The sequence below is a fragment of the Eriocheir sinensis genome, chromosome 70 (genome assembly GCF_024679095.1).
Source record: "Eriocheir sinensis breed Jianghai 21 chromosome 70, ASM2467909v1, whole genome shotgun sequence".
In the NCBI taxonomy this organism is placed as follows: domain Eukaryota; kingdom Metazoa; phylum Arthropoda; class Malacostraca; order Decapoda; family Varunidae; genus Eriocheir; species Eriocheir sinensis.
The window spans coordinates 1384379-1398106 of record NC_066578.1 but is presented as its reverse complement, the minus strand read 5'-3'; the positions used below and the strand labels follow the sequence as shown (position 1 = coordinate 1398106).

At 47.4% G+C, this 13728-nt stretch overlaps 1 pseudogene; it reads right to left on the bottom strand.

Moving 5' to 3' along the window:
• Positions 1-6035: 6035 nt before the first annotated feature.
• On the bottom strand, positions 6036-10116 carry LOC126988651 (muscarinic acetylcholine receptor M3-like; annotated as a pseudogene).
• Between the last annotated feature and the right edge of the window lie 3612 nt (positions 10117-13728).

Sequence of the window (13728 nt, the reverse complement as noted above, 5' to 3'; positions counted from 1 at the left end):
CTTCATTGTAAGTTTATCACCAACATGTATATTTTAAAGAACAACTTGACTTCTTCATTGTAAGTTTACCACCAACATGCATATTTTAAAGAACAACTTGACTTCTTCATTGTAAGTTTATCACCAACATGTATATTTTAAAGAACAACTTGACTTCTTCATTGTAAGTTTACCACCAACATGTATATTTTAAAGAACAACTTGACTTCTTCATTGTAAGTTTACCACCAACATGTATATTTTAAAGAACAACTTGACTTCTTCATTGTAAGTTTACCACCAACATGCATATTTTAAAGAACAACTTGACTTCTTCATTGTAAGTTTACCACCAACATGTATATTTTAAAGAACAACTTGACTTCTTCATTGTAAGTTTATCACCAACATGTATATTTCAAAGATCAACTTGACTTCTTCATTGTAAGTTTATCACCAACATGTATATTTTAAAGAACAACTTGACTTCTTCATTGTAAGTTTATCACCAACATGTATATTTTAAAGAACAACTTGACTTCTTCATTGTAAGTTTATCACCAACATGTATATTTTAAAGAACAACTTGACTTCTTCATTGTAAGTTTATCACCAACATGTATATTTTAAAGAACAACTTGACTTCTTCATTGTAAGTTTACCACCAACATGTGTATTTTAAAGAACTACTTGACTTCTTCATTGTAAGCTCATCACCATCATCTATATTTAAAGAACAAGTCTTCCCCATTGTCACCTCTTCTTTTTACTAATCTTTCTGTATCACACTTTCTTGGTTACAGTGAGACTAACAAATTAAGACGACCATTGAGATCACAAATAAATGTTCCTCATGGCACCTCACACTCCCTTTTCTCAACCTCATGCCCAATCCCACAACATCATAAAGCAATTGTCTGTTTTTTTGGGCGCATTGAAACTTAGGCAAATTACTCCTCTACGTAAGGGCAAGTAAAATGTCGAGAAAGATCACTTAATATTCCTTATGGCACTCGACTCCTTTATCTCAACATCATAATCAATCCCATTTCATCATAAAGCTTTCTTGTATATTTTTGGGGGGCTTTGAAACTCTAATTATTCCTCTACGTAAGGGAAATTAATATGTACAGGAAGATCACTTAATATTTCTTATGGCACTCGACTCCTTTATATCAACATCATAATCAATCCCACTTCATCATAAGGCTTTCTTGTATATTTTTTGGGGCGCTTTGAAACTCTGACTAATTATTCCTCTATGTAAGGCCAAGTACAATGTCCAAGAAGATCACAACTAAGTATTTACCATGGCGCTTGATACTCTCTTTTCTCAACATCATAACGAACCCCACTACATCATAAAGCAATTGTCTGTTTTTTGGGCGCATTGAAACTTAGACAAATTATTCCTCTACGTAAGGGCAAGTAAAACGTCCAGGAAGATCACAACTAAATATTTACTATGGCGCTTGATACTCCCTTCTCTCAACATCATAACGAATCCCACTACATCATAAAGCAATTGTCTGTTTTTTGGGCGCATTGAAACTTAGACAAATTATTCCTCTACGTAAGGCCAAGTAAAACGTCCAAGAAGATCACAACTAAGTATTTACCATGGCGCTTGATACTTCCTTTTCTCAATATCATAACGAATCCCACTACATCATAAAGCAATTGTCTGTTTTTTGGGCGTATTGAAACTTAGACAAATTATTCCTCTACGTAAGGGCAAGTAAAACGTCCAGGAAGATCACAGCTAAGTATTTACCATGGCACTTGATACTCCCTTTTCACAACATCATAACGAACCCCACTACATCATAAAGCAATTGTCTGTTTTTTGGGCGTATTGAAACTTAGACAAATTATTCCTCTACGTAAGGCCAAGTAAAACGTCCAAGAAGATCACAACTAAGTATTAACCATGGCGCTTGATACTCCCTTCTCTCAACATCATAACGAACCCCACTACATCATAAAGCAATTGTCTGTTTTTTGGGGCGCATTGATACTCGGACAAATTATTCCTCTACGTAAGGGCAAGTAAAACGTCCAGGAAGATCACAACTAAGTATTTACCATGGCGCTTGATACTCCCTTCTCTCAACATCATAATCAGAGCCACACCTTCATAAAGCTTTGTCTATATACCCGCTTAAGCCTTACATGTTCTCCCTCCACCACTGCCCTTGCTACCAGTCTTTAAGCTCCAGTTACCTATCCCGTAAGCCTTGCTGTTCATTACACGCCCTGCTGGCCGTCTCCCACTCACTCGCCTCCCGCCCACCTTTCCCGTCGTCTCCTCACTGACTTCCTCTTCCTCGCCACACCCTGTCAAATACCATCATCTTCATTTTCTCTATCTGATATATGCGGCCGTGGGGCAGTGATATATAAGGTTGTCTATAACTTTACCTTCCATTCTGACAGGTCCGCTCAATCCTCCCGAGCTTCTTATCATATGAGACGAAAGAGGTAGAGAGGGAGCCGTGGGGACACTCTAAGCCGCCCCCGAACACCTGAGACGCCTAGAGAGAAAATGGAAGTTAGTGAAAGCGTCCTCCAATCCCTTACCTACTTATCTCCCTCTTTCTCCCCCTCTCTACCCTTGTCACTGTCTCGTGTTGTGTGTTTATGGTTAATGTGAAGAACCTGAGTGTGGTGGACTTACCTGGTTTGAAGGGACTGGAAGATGGGGAGGAAGTGGGATAGGGATGGAGAGTCGTTAGGTGGAAAGATGAGGTGGGTGAAGTACATGGGAAAAGTACATTAGGAAAGGAGAGCCGTAAGATGGAAAGACAGAGTAGAAGTATATGGAAGAATTAAACATGGGGTTGTGAGACAGGTAGGAAGTGCAATAGGAGAGGTGAGCCGTGAGATGAAAAGATGAAGTGTCTGAAGTATATGGAAGAATTAAAGATGTGTAAGACAGTTAGGAAGTGCAATAGGAAAGGGGAGCCGTAAGATGGAAAGACAGAGTGGAAGTATATTGAAGAATTAAAGATGTGTAAGACAGGTAGGAAGTGCAATGGGGAAGCTGAGCCGTGAGATGAAAAGATGAAGTGGTCTCAAGTATATGGAGGGCTTAAAGATGGGAGGCTGTACGAGAGATGGGGTTGGGAATGTAGAACTGACATGGAGGGGGAGAGACGGGAGGTGGGAAAGAGACCCCTTGAGTAGAGGATGAAGGACGGATTGGGGGTGCGTGACAAGGAAAAGGGGGGTGGGGGGCATCGTTTCTTCATTAAAACTTTTGGCTAAGACTGTACCATGGATGGGAAGAGTGTGGAGGATATAGAGACGAATAGAGTGATAGCTGGTGAGAGAGAGAGAGAGAGAGAGAGAGAGAGAGAGAGAGAGAGAGAGAGAGAGAGAGAGAGAGAGAGAGAGAGAGAGAGAGAGAGAGAGAGAGAGAGAGAGAGAGAGAGAGAGAGAGAGAAACAGAGAGAAAGAAACAGAGACGAGAAGCAGAACGAGAAATAGAGAAAAAGAGAAACAGAGAGAGAGAGAGAGAGAGAGAGAGAGAGAGAGAGAGAGAGAGAGAGAGAGAGAGAGAGAGAGAGAGAGAGAGAGAGAGAGAGAAATCATTAGCCAGTATGTTTACCTGCCTCTCCTCCTTCTCTTCGCTGCCGTCGCCCTCCGCCGCGCTCCTTACCGTCCTCCATTGTGCGTCCTTTCCTCCTCGGCTTGTCCACTCGTAGTCTGCTATTCTTTCCCTCCGCTCCGTCTTTCCTTTCCTCTCGCAGCGCCGTCTTCCGCGTCTTCTGGTTTCGTCTACATTTCTTCTCCCGGCCCGCCAATTATCTTGTGTTGATTTTTCATTAGTTATTCATTCTTTCATCCTTGGTACCTTTGTCTGCAAAAATGTGTGTTTTTTGCTTAGAGTGTACTTTTGGAGAACTTCCTGTGAATAATTTACACACTCTGAGTTCTCATACCAGGCAGGAAACTGTTTAACGTTTATCGAGGAAATTCACAAGCAAAAGAGTGGCTGAGTGGTAGCGTGCTGGGCCCACATTCACCACGTGATGGACGACGCGAGTTCGAATCCCCACGCTACCACCTCCGATTTTTCAGTCACCGCCGAGTGGCTTAAAACTACCCACATGCTGTCCTGAAGACCACCCATCAACCCGGACTCTAGAGGAAACCGTCCAAGTTAATCAAGAACGAGTTCCGGGGGGCAGCATGAGCAAAGAGAAGATGGCGCCACTATAAACACTTGCCTGCGCCATGATGGGCTGGGGCCGAACACCATCCAGGCCCCTCAAGCAAGCCTACCGGCGATATAGGTGTAGACGTAAAAAAAAAACAAAAAAAAAAAACTTCCAAACACAGGAATAGAAGAGGAATGGAATGAAAGATGAAAACACTGGGAGTAACAATTATTTTTTTCTTGTACGGGATAATATACTGACTGGTATCATGTCTATGTATATAATTATATACATACAAACATTTGTTATACACAGCCTTCCGTCCCCCAGAGCCGCCTGTGAGGGGTCAGCAGGGTTGGGCCGGCTCCGGGGGCATGAAGGTCACAGGAACAGACACAGGGAAGGTCGAAGCAACGTCACACTCAGTCAGCTGTGCCACTCCGGCGGGTGACGGGACGGGACGCTCAGGGATAAGAGAGCTGGCGGGGAGGCGAGGTAAAGGTTCTCTATTAGCTTCAGCCTTTTTGCTTTATATTGACGTTACCGTTGAGGGTTAAGGCGAAGGCGTGTAAATACGTGATTGCAGGGATTAGCATCTTTCGTGGAGGCGGGGGAAGGGAGCGGGAGGGGGAGAGAGGAAAACCACTTACATTCCACACTGTTGTCCACTTCCAAATCCACAAATTGAGGCATTGAGGTGTAACTGTCAAACAAAACTTGACCGACTCTCTCTCTCTCTCTCTCTCTCTCTCTCTCTCCTCACGTTTATAGGGGGTAAAGGGGGTTGGGATAAGGCAAGCACTATCCCTTAGCGTCCCGGCGTGGGGCTCAGGTGCCGGGGTGGCGAGGGGGGGGGGCGGGGGTCACGTTCTGTTGGGCTCAAGGAGTGAGGGGAAGAGGGCGCAAGGCCTCGCCCAAAAGAAGGACAGGGGGCGTCGCGCCGAATCCACCTCACCACAAAACGCGCGCCCGGCGTACCCCGGCGCTGACAAAGCAGTGACGTCATCCGCGTAAGGAGTGACGTCACGCCTTATACAAGTGTGACGTCGTAGAATAACCACATCGTGCCGCCTCCTCTTTCTCCTCCTGCATTGGCGGTACTCGCAAAGGCTCCGCGTCGTGTGATGGAGAGGCGGGGGAGCACAAGGAGGAAAGCATGAATGAAAGGCAATAATGACGGAGGGAAGGGAAGTACGAGAGCCTCTGCGTGTGGCGGCAATGCACGTACACACACACACACACACACACACACACACACACACACACACACACACACACACACACACACACACGCACACACACCTGGTGGCCTGGCAGCGTCCTACATCACGCCTCAGAAGAGCTCGCAACTAGTAGGGTTAGTAAGGGAGGGGAAAGAGGAGGGGGGGAGGAGGAACAGGAGGGTGGAGGTAGGGGGAGATAACCACCACCCTCTCTGTCCCACTAACTCCTTTCTTCAGCAAATCCTCCGTCCCTCACCGCCGACTCCCCTCCTCGCTCCCTCCTCCTCTCAGCACCCCGCGAGTGGAATATGTATGTATGAAAGTTTTGAGTATTCATAGCGACTATTCAGGATTGGACTAAAACACAGCAAACTTGGTGAATATAGGGCGTTGCTCCGCCTGTCCAACCCTTTCCTCCGTCCCTTCTTCCCTCTGAATGCGCGCGCAAATTATGTGTGTGTGTGTGTATAAGGCTTCTGTGAATACTGTTCTTCGCTCCTCCTAGGCACATGCATGTAAAATATGACAAGAACAATGGCGGGTAAGATCAAAGGGGAGATGATGTCTCGTCTTGTGGTTGAGGACATTTCAGTTATGATCCTCTCTGCCTGACTATATTCTGGACAGCTAGATAGAACAAGGTTCTCTGTGTCTCTCTCTCTCTGTCTGTGTGTACGATGGTATGTTATCTAATAATCCTGTGTCTGTCTGTCAGTCATTGCATCACTGCTTCACCAAACCATCGCTACCATCGCCACCTTGGTCCGCTTCCGCCACATAATGAAGTTTTCAAGTATCAAAAATATTTGCCTTCATTACATATAATAATTACTCTTCCCTCTTCTATCTTCCCTGTCGATTATGGTCACTACTTTTACTCACTTGGTATGACAAGTCGTGCTGGAGGTATACTGAATATATACATCGTGGAGGGGTCGTGCCCGGGTTTGAACCCAGCATATACGCGTAAACCCTGCATCTTGTTTACTAATTACTGTGTTGTGTGTTTTATGTGTGAGTGAAACACGAGAACAACCGACGCATTAAGCTTGCACGCACCCGGAAGAAAGGAGGAGAGGGGGAAGGGCGGGGAATCGCGCGGAATAAAGCAGGTTTTGAAGCAGCATCAAGCAAGCCTAAACAAACGTTTGATTCCAAACACTGAGTCGCCTGGCGTGCTCTCTTGGCGTCTCGACGAACCAATGGCTTGTCAAACACAGACCCATCAAGGCGGCGCGTCCCTCCGCCACACACACACACACACACACACACACACACTTTTGAACATTCTCGAGACGATCGCGGGAAGCGAAAAGCGTGTACGTCACGACAACGAGGAGACTGGCGTGCACTGTAACTGGTGTACCGAGGAGTCTGACATAGCGTTGTACTGAGTGTCGGTGTCCGCTGTCCGGGGCGGGGCGCGGCGCCCCGGGGCGGGACTGGGGCTCGCCGGCCGCTCAGTCACGTGCGCACCTCACCGGGTTATATTTATATATGTATATATATGTATATTTATATATTATATGTATATATATTTACACACTTACAAATCTAATTACACAAACGCACACGCCTCCGGCCTGAGCACACAGGAACACATGGCCGCTACCGCCGCGCCCCACAAGCTGGTCTTGTCTACAGATATCACAGATAATTGAGTAGCTTTGCGGCGTCGCCTAGTGCACTAAGGCGTTACGTGATGTGTAGGTCACCCTTGAGGATGCGCATGAAGGTCTTCTTAAATTGCTGGTTAGCCAGGGCGTAGCAAAAGGGGTTGATGGGGCTGTTGGCGTAGCAGAGAAAGTAAGCAAACATGTAGACATGCGTGTTGGTGCACTGGCAGAAGCCCTCGGCGATGGCTAAGATATGGTATGGCGTCCAGCAGGCCACAAACGCCCCCAGAATAATGGAAATAGTTCGTAGTGCTTTGTTGGCGCGATTTTCCGACTTGGAGCGGTGTCGTTTTTCTCCTTCGCTTTTCTTCTTTTTCTTCTTGAGACTTCGAATAGATTTAACGATGCCCTTTTTAGATCCCTTAAGAGAGCCCTTGATGGAGCTTTGGGCATCTGATGGCATCGCGATGGAGCTCGGCTTGTCCCTCTCTATGAGTGACGACGCCTCCGTGCGGGCCACGCTCGTCACCGTCTTGTTGGAGTTGACGTTGTGGGTCGTGATGAGCTGGTTCGTGGGCCCTGCTGACGAGCCGCCCGACTTTCCTGCCTCTGTTGTACTTCCGTTCCCCTTCGGACGCTGGGGAGTCGCCGGCACGGGTGAGTTGGTGTTGATGGAGCTGCTCGATATATTGTTGACGGCGTTGGCGGCGCTGTTGGCCGAGGTGGTAATTAAATTGCCCTTCTTTGGGCTGATAGGGCTGGTGTGCCGGTCCGTTCCCGCCAGGCTGGTGACGGCGGTGCAGGCGTGGATGATGGAGGTCACCAGCACATTGGTGGAGTGTTCGGACGACTCGTCTCTATCGCAACATTCGTCGTCGGCGTCCACTGACTCGTCCGCCTCCTCGATGCTCATCTCAAGGTCCTCGTCGTCTGAGCGGGACTGCATCCGACTGATCTTGCGGTGGATGCTGTGCGGCGTGGTGAGGGAGGAGGTGAGAGAGCGGAGGGTGGGCGAGGTCGGGCTGTGGAGGGTGGCCGCCCACACGGAGGAGGGCGGGTCTTCCACCACAGGAGAGGGTAGAATGATGGAGGATTCATCCATGAACCGCAAGTCTCCTGTGTCTAGGCCTGTCAAAATATCGTAGGCCATAGGGCCATAGTTAAGAGCGGAGGGCGGCCGCGTTGTGCAAATGCTGCTGACGCTCATGTTATCAGCAAACATGGCAGGCGGAGCGATTAGCCGCTCGTCTAGACCATCCGTGGGCGTGGAGGCGGCTAAGGGTAGGATGGGAACAGTGCTGATAGGTCGCAGTGGGAGTGAAGTTGGGTGTAGGGGCTGCTGGGCGGGTGGTTGGGGCGACTGCTCACCATTGACTGCACGCTCATCGTCTCGTCGGAATGGCCACTGTTGTCTTCCTCGTCTTTGAAAAGTCTGCAGACATTCGTTTCGCGAGCGGGCGGTGGCAGCACCAAGGGTCACATCAAAAAGGCCGTGTCGCTGCAGATTGGCCTCATGAAGAGCCACATCAGGCAGGATGGACGCCTTCTTCGGGAGTGGCGCTGGTGATCAGAGAAGGGCAGAGAACGTGCTAGGGACACTGCGAGTGCCCCAACGCCAGTGTCGGAGGAAGAGCTGCCCTCTTGGGTCGTAGAGGTGTCCAGGACGCTCTGCTCCGGGATTTTGGGCAGTGTGTCAGTCGTGGGTGTCTTTCTGTGCTGCGGGGGCGGGTCAAGGCGCGGCACCGAGTTGTTGCCCATGCCGGGCTTCTTGGCTTGCGGCACCTGACTGCTCTCTTCGTCTGATTCAAAAGCCGGGCTGCTGGATCTCTCAGATTTCTCGGCTTGCTCGTTACGGCGCTCAGAAAAACTCGTCGTCTCTGTTGTCTTGGAGGAAGTTTTTTGACTTGAGGAAGAGTCGCTAACGCCAGAGCCCCCCTGCGGCGCCTGGGGGGTCGGGTTGTTGGGTACCGGCGGCGGGGCGGGCTGGGGCTTGTCCTGGCTGAGCAGCGTGCTCTGTGTCTTGCTCATGCCCAAGCCGGCCGTGCGTCCAGCCATGCCCGCCATGCCTCCCGCACTCAGGGCCACTAACGTCTGCATCTTTCGGTGCTTCGCCTCGGACTTTTTCTGCATGTCGTAAGCGGTTTTGTAGATGCCAGCGTAGAGCACGAAGAGCACGACGAGGGTGACCCAGTAGTAGGTGACGATGAGTGCCGTGTTAAACACCGGGTCCCTCAGGAACTGCACCTGGCACTCGTTGTGGAGCAGCGAGCGGTACCCCACGAAGTGCTCCCACCCGAAGATACTGATGAAGAAGAGCAGCGCCGGTATGATCCACACCATCGCCACCATCACCATCACCTTAGTCCGCGTCCGCCAGCCGCGGTACTTGGCAGCGATCTTGACGGAGCAGAACCGGTCGATGGTGATAAGGAGGACTGTGTACTGTGACGCGAGGCAAACAGTGTAGTCGACGGAGAGCCACAGGTCACACAGGATGGGGCCCAGCGTCCACTCTCCCATCAGGACGTAAACGGTGTAGAAGGGCATCGATATTGAGCCGATGATCACGTCCGTCATGGCGAGGGAGGCGATGAAGTAGTTGGAAGGCTGGCGGATAGCTCGCCCACGATGAACGACAGCAGCACCAGCAGGTTCCCGCCCACCGTCAGGATCATGCAGCAGGCGAGGCATATGGCGATGAGCACAGTCTGCCACAGCTCGAAGGGCGGCAGGACGGTGGTCGGCCCCTCCGTGGCGCTGCTGTTCGCCATGGAGCACTCAATGGAGTTGTTGTTACCCCAGCAAGTGGCATTTTCCCCCCACAGGTCGGAGGAGGCGTTGAGGTAGCTAATAGAAGGGTCGTTTAGCCTGGTGCGTCCCCCTCCCCCGCCGCTGCCGCCACCCTCCCATGGCACCAGGAAAGGCAGCAGCGTGGTGCCCCCGCCGCCCAGGGGGTCCCCGAAGGGTGCCGTCATGTTGAAGGGCGCCTCGCCATCACCTGCACCGCCGTCCCTCACCCGCTGCTGCTTCCTGTAAGAGAAGACACCTGTTAAAAGACATGTCCACATCTCCTCCTCCAACTCCTCCTCCTCCTTCTCCTCCTCCTCTTTCTTCTCCTCCTCCTCCTCCTTATCCTTTTCCTCCTCGTTGTTCTCTTTCCTTTTTTCTCCACCTTGTATATCATAATCTACACTCAGGGTGTGATTCCATGACCCTATTTTAGGATATTCTTCTTCGTAGGACGCTGCTAGATCACCATGTGTGTGTGTGTGTGTGTGTGTGTGTGTGTGAGAGAGAGAGAGAGAGAGAGAGAGAGAGAGAGAGAGAGAGAGAGAGAGAGAGAGAGAGTAGTGAGAAAAAAGTCTAATTTCAAGAGCGATTACAATAAAACAAGGACAACCAGAGGAGCAGTAATCTTTTGGCCACTCACTCCTATTTTCTTTTACAGGAGCAGTTCTTATAACGGACATTTTTGTTTTTGTTTTTTTTGTTTTTGCCCTTAAGCTGCTTCCTGTACTGCAACAACAACAACAAAAAGTAAATCTGAACGCGCTCACCCTTCATGTTGCCAGGCTGCTTCACTACAACACACACACACACACACACACACACACACACACACACGCACACGCACAAAAGAAGGCACAGACAAAAACGAAAACAAGTGAGGAGAGGCAAGAACGACGGTAAGAAGCACACTCAAACAAACACCCACAAACAAGCAGACACACTGTGGGTCGTATTATAAAACATTTCGTCGCCCAAGTTCACATATTTGACAAGCCTTTCGTAGGAGTTGTGAGCATTTCCAGGAGTAGTTGTATATCCCTGGTGGTGGTTTGACCGTTCCTCTGTACCATGAACCTAAAGAAACACTCATTAGAAAACGATTGACCCCCTCTTTGACCTTTAGAAATAGATGATGTGAGAACTGAAAGTATCTTATAATACCAACCACAGACCCAAACTGACAGGTCCAGGGAGGCAGCCACAACGACAATATACATACAAGCTAACAAACAGACAAAGACAGACAGTATATCCTCGGAAACTTTTTAACACCTAGATATTGTTATTTTATGATCATTTATTACAGCAGAACCAGGTAAATGTTTTTTATTTTTATTTAGGATTGATGAGCGAACATTCATCACGAGCAAAGCAGAGGGGTTTTTAGTGAGTTGAAGTACATAATTTAGGAAAAAAATATGATTGTTTACTTTTAGCGGGCTTTTTTTCATTATTGTTTCCTTTTTTTTTTTTTGCCCTTGAGCTGTTTCCTTTGCTGTTAAAAAAAGTATTATTATTTTCTTATGAGTAGAATTTTGTGTGATTAAGTTATGTTTACGACTGATGTGCGGAAGTGCGTCAGTGAAGCTTAAGTGGGCCCTGTTTTTTTTTTTTTTACAAACATCATATAACAGTTCATACTATCCGTTAAAATAACTAGGAACAGAAACATTAAAAGTAAATGTTTTTGTTTGTCTGTTGGGCCTTGACCTTTGACATATGACCTTGATTCTATACAGCGATCTACTTTAGGTCAGCATGCAAGCACACACCAAGGTCAATGAACCCGTATCGAAACATAGTCGGGCTTGATTCTTTTAAAACCAGTATGCAAAATCATCACCTTTAGTAACCCTAGTTTTCTATAGTCTTTGCAGGCTTACCATTGTTTGATAAATCCGAGAGGGAATTTTATCTATCAGGACGTCTCTCTACCTGAAATTGACCTCTTTTTTTGGCGTTTCGTTCTGTGTTCTTTCATTGGAGCAGTGTCTAACGGGTCTTTTTATTCTTGTTTTTGTTTTTTTCCTTTAACCCGGTAGCAGCGACGGGCCAAATTTGTGGCTTTACCGTGCAGCAGCGACGGGCCAAATTTGTGGCTTTACCGTGCAGCAGCGACGGGCCAAATTTGTGGCTTTACCGTGCAGCAGCGACGGGCCAAATTTGTGCCATGATTTAACCCACCCCAAATAGATGATACATAACCTGATCACAAATGCTTTGATATACATTATGAAATGGTTTGTGTGAGGGGTGATTTTTTCTCATTTTTCTCGCTTGGGGGGACCATTAATTAAGAAACATGATCCCCGCTGCTACCGGGCTAAGCTGCTTCCCTTGTTGAAAAAAATGTATATATGCAAATGGTACGTGGAGTGAAGGGCTAATTCCTAGAGACGGCGTGGTAGTAAAAGGTTGAACCATTGAGCTAGAGTGATGACAGGATTAACACAACCAGAGGGACAACGTTGAGAAGCCGCGTGTAGCCTCCACTGCATGAGGGAAGGAGGCGAGAGTATGTGCCGGACAAAGGGTTGTATTACTAAACATTTCTTCGCCCTAGTTAACACATTTGACAAGGCTTTCGTAGGAGTTTTGGGCATTTTCAGAAATAGTTTTATGCCCCTGGTGGTAGTTTGACCCTTCCTCTGTACCATGAACCTGAAGAAACACTCATTAGAACCTGACTGATACCCTCTTTGACCTTTAGAAATAATACCGACCAAAGACCCCGCAAAGATAGGGCGTTTTTTTTTTTACCCTGAAGTGGCCCGTTTGCCCCTCCAAGGATCAGATAGGGAAAGATGCCTCGTGACTCAGGAAGGAAAGTCACTGGGTTCTGGTTTTACGCCGTGCCATCGTTTTCTTTTCTCTCTCTCCTTATTTGTTTCTTTGTTGTCCCTTTTTCCTTCTTGTTCTTCTTGTTTTTTCAAGGCCCTGAAGAACATAAGCTTGCATTGACCGACATTGATACCAGCGAAGTGCGTGCGTACCTGCAGAAAATAGATCCAAATAAATCTCCGGGCCCCGACAATTTATCTCCTCGCGTGTTGAGAGAATGTAGTCAACAGCTAGAGTTACCCATAACATAAATATTCAACAAGTCATTAGCACAGGCCAGTGTGCCTCTCGAGTGGAAAAAGGCCAATATTACCCCGATCTTTAAAAAAGGAGATAAAAAACAAGCCAGTAGTTATCGTCCTATCAGCCTTACGTCTGTCCTAATTAAACTATTCAAAAAAATGATCAGGGATAAAATGATCACTTTCCTTGAAACAAATGATTTGATAACTGATAGTCAGCACGGATTTCGTAGTAATCGGTCTTGCCTTACCAACCTATTAACTTTTTTCAACGATGTTTATACATGTTGGGACGCCCGAAGCCCATATGACGTACTTTACCTAGATTTTCAGAAAGCGTTTGATAAAGTTCCTCACGTTAGGCTTATTTCTAAACTGCGTTCCCACGGTATTAACGACCATCTATGTGCGTGGATTCATGACTGGCTCACCGACAGAGAACAACGTGTAGTTCTTAATGGTGAAGCATCGGATTGGCAACCCGTCACCAGTGGCGTGCCCCAAGGTTCGGTCCTGGGGCCAACACTATTCATAATTTACGTGAACGACTTAGAAACTGATATTCTATCAAAAGTAGCCAAATTCGCCGACGACTCCAAATTAGGAGGTACGGTAATGAACAGTCAAAGTTGCGAAAAGATTCAATCAAACTTAATAAGACTTGCCGACTGAAGCGAAAAATGGCAAATGAGTTTTAACGTAGATAAATGTAAAGTAATGCACATAGGTGAAAAAAATCCTAACTTTAAATATCAGATTCAAGGACATGAGCTCAGCGAAGTAAAACAAGAAAAAGATCTTGGTGTCATTATCAGTAACACTCTTAAAATGAGTGATCAATGTTCTGCAGCGAGTAAAAAAGCCAATATGATGT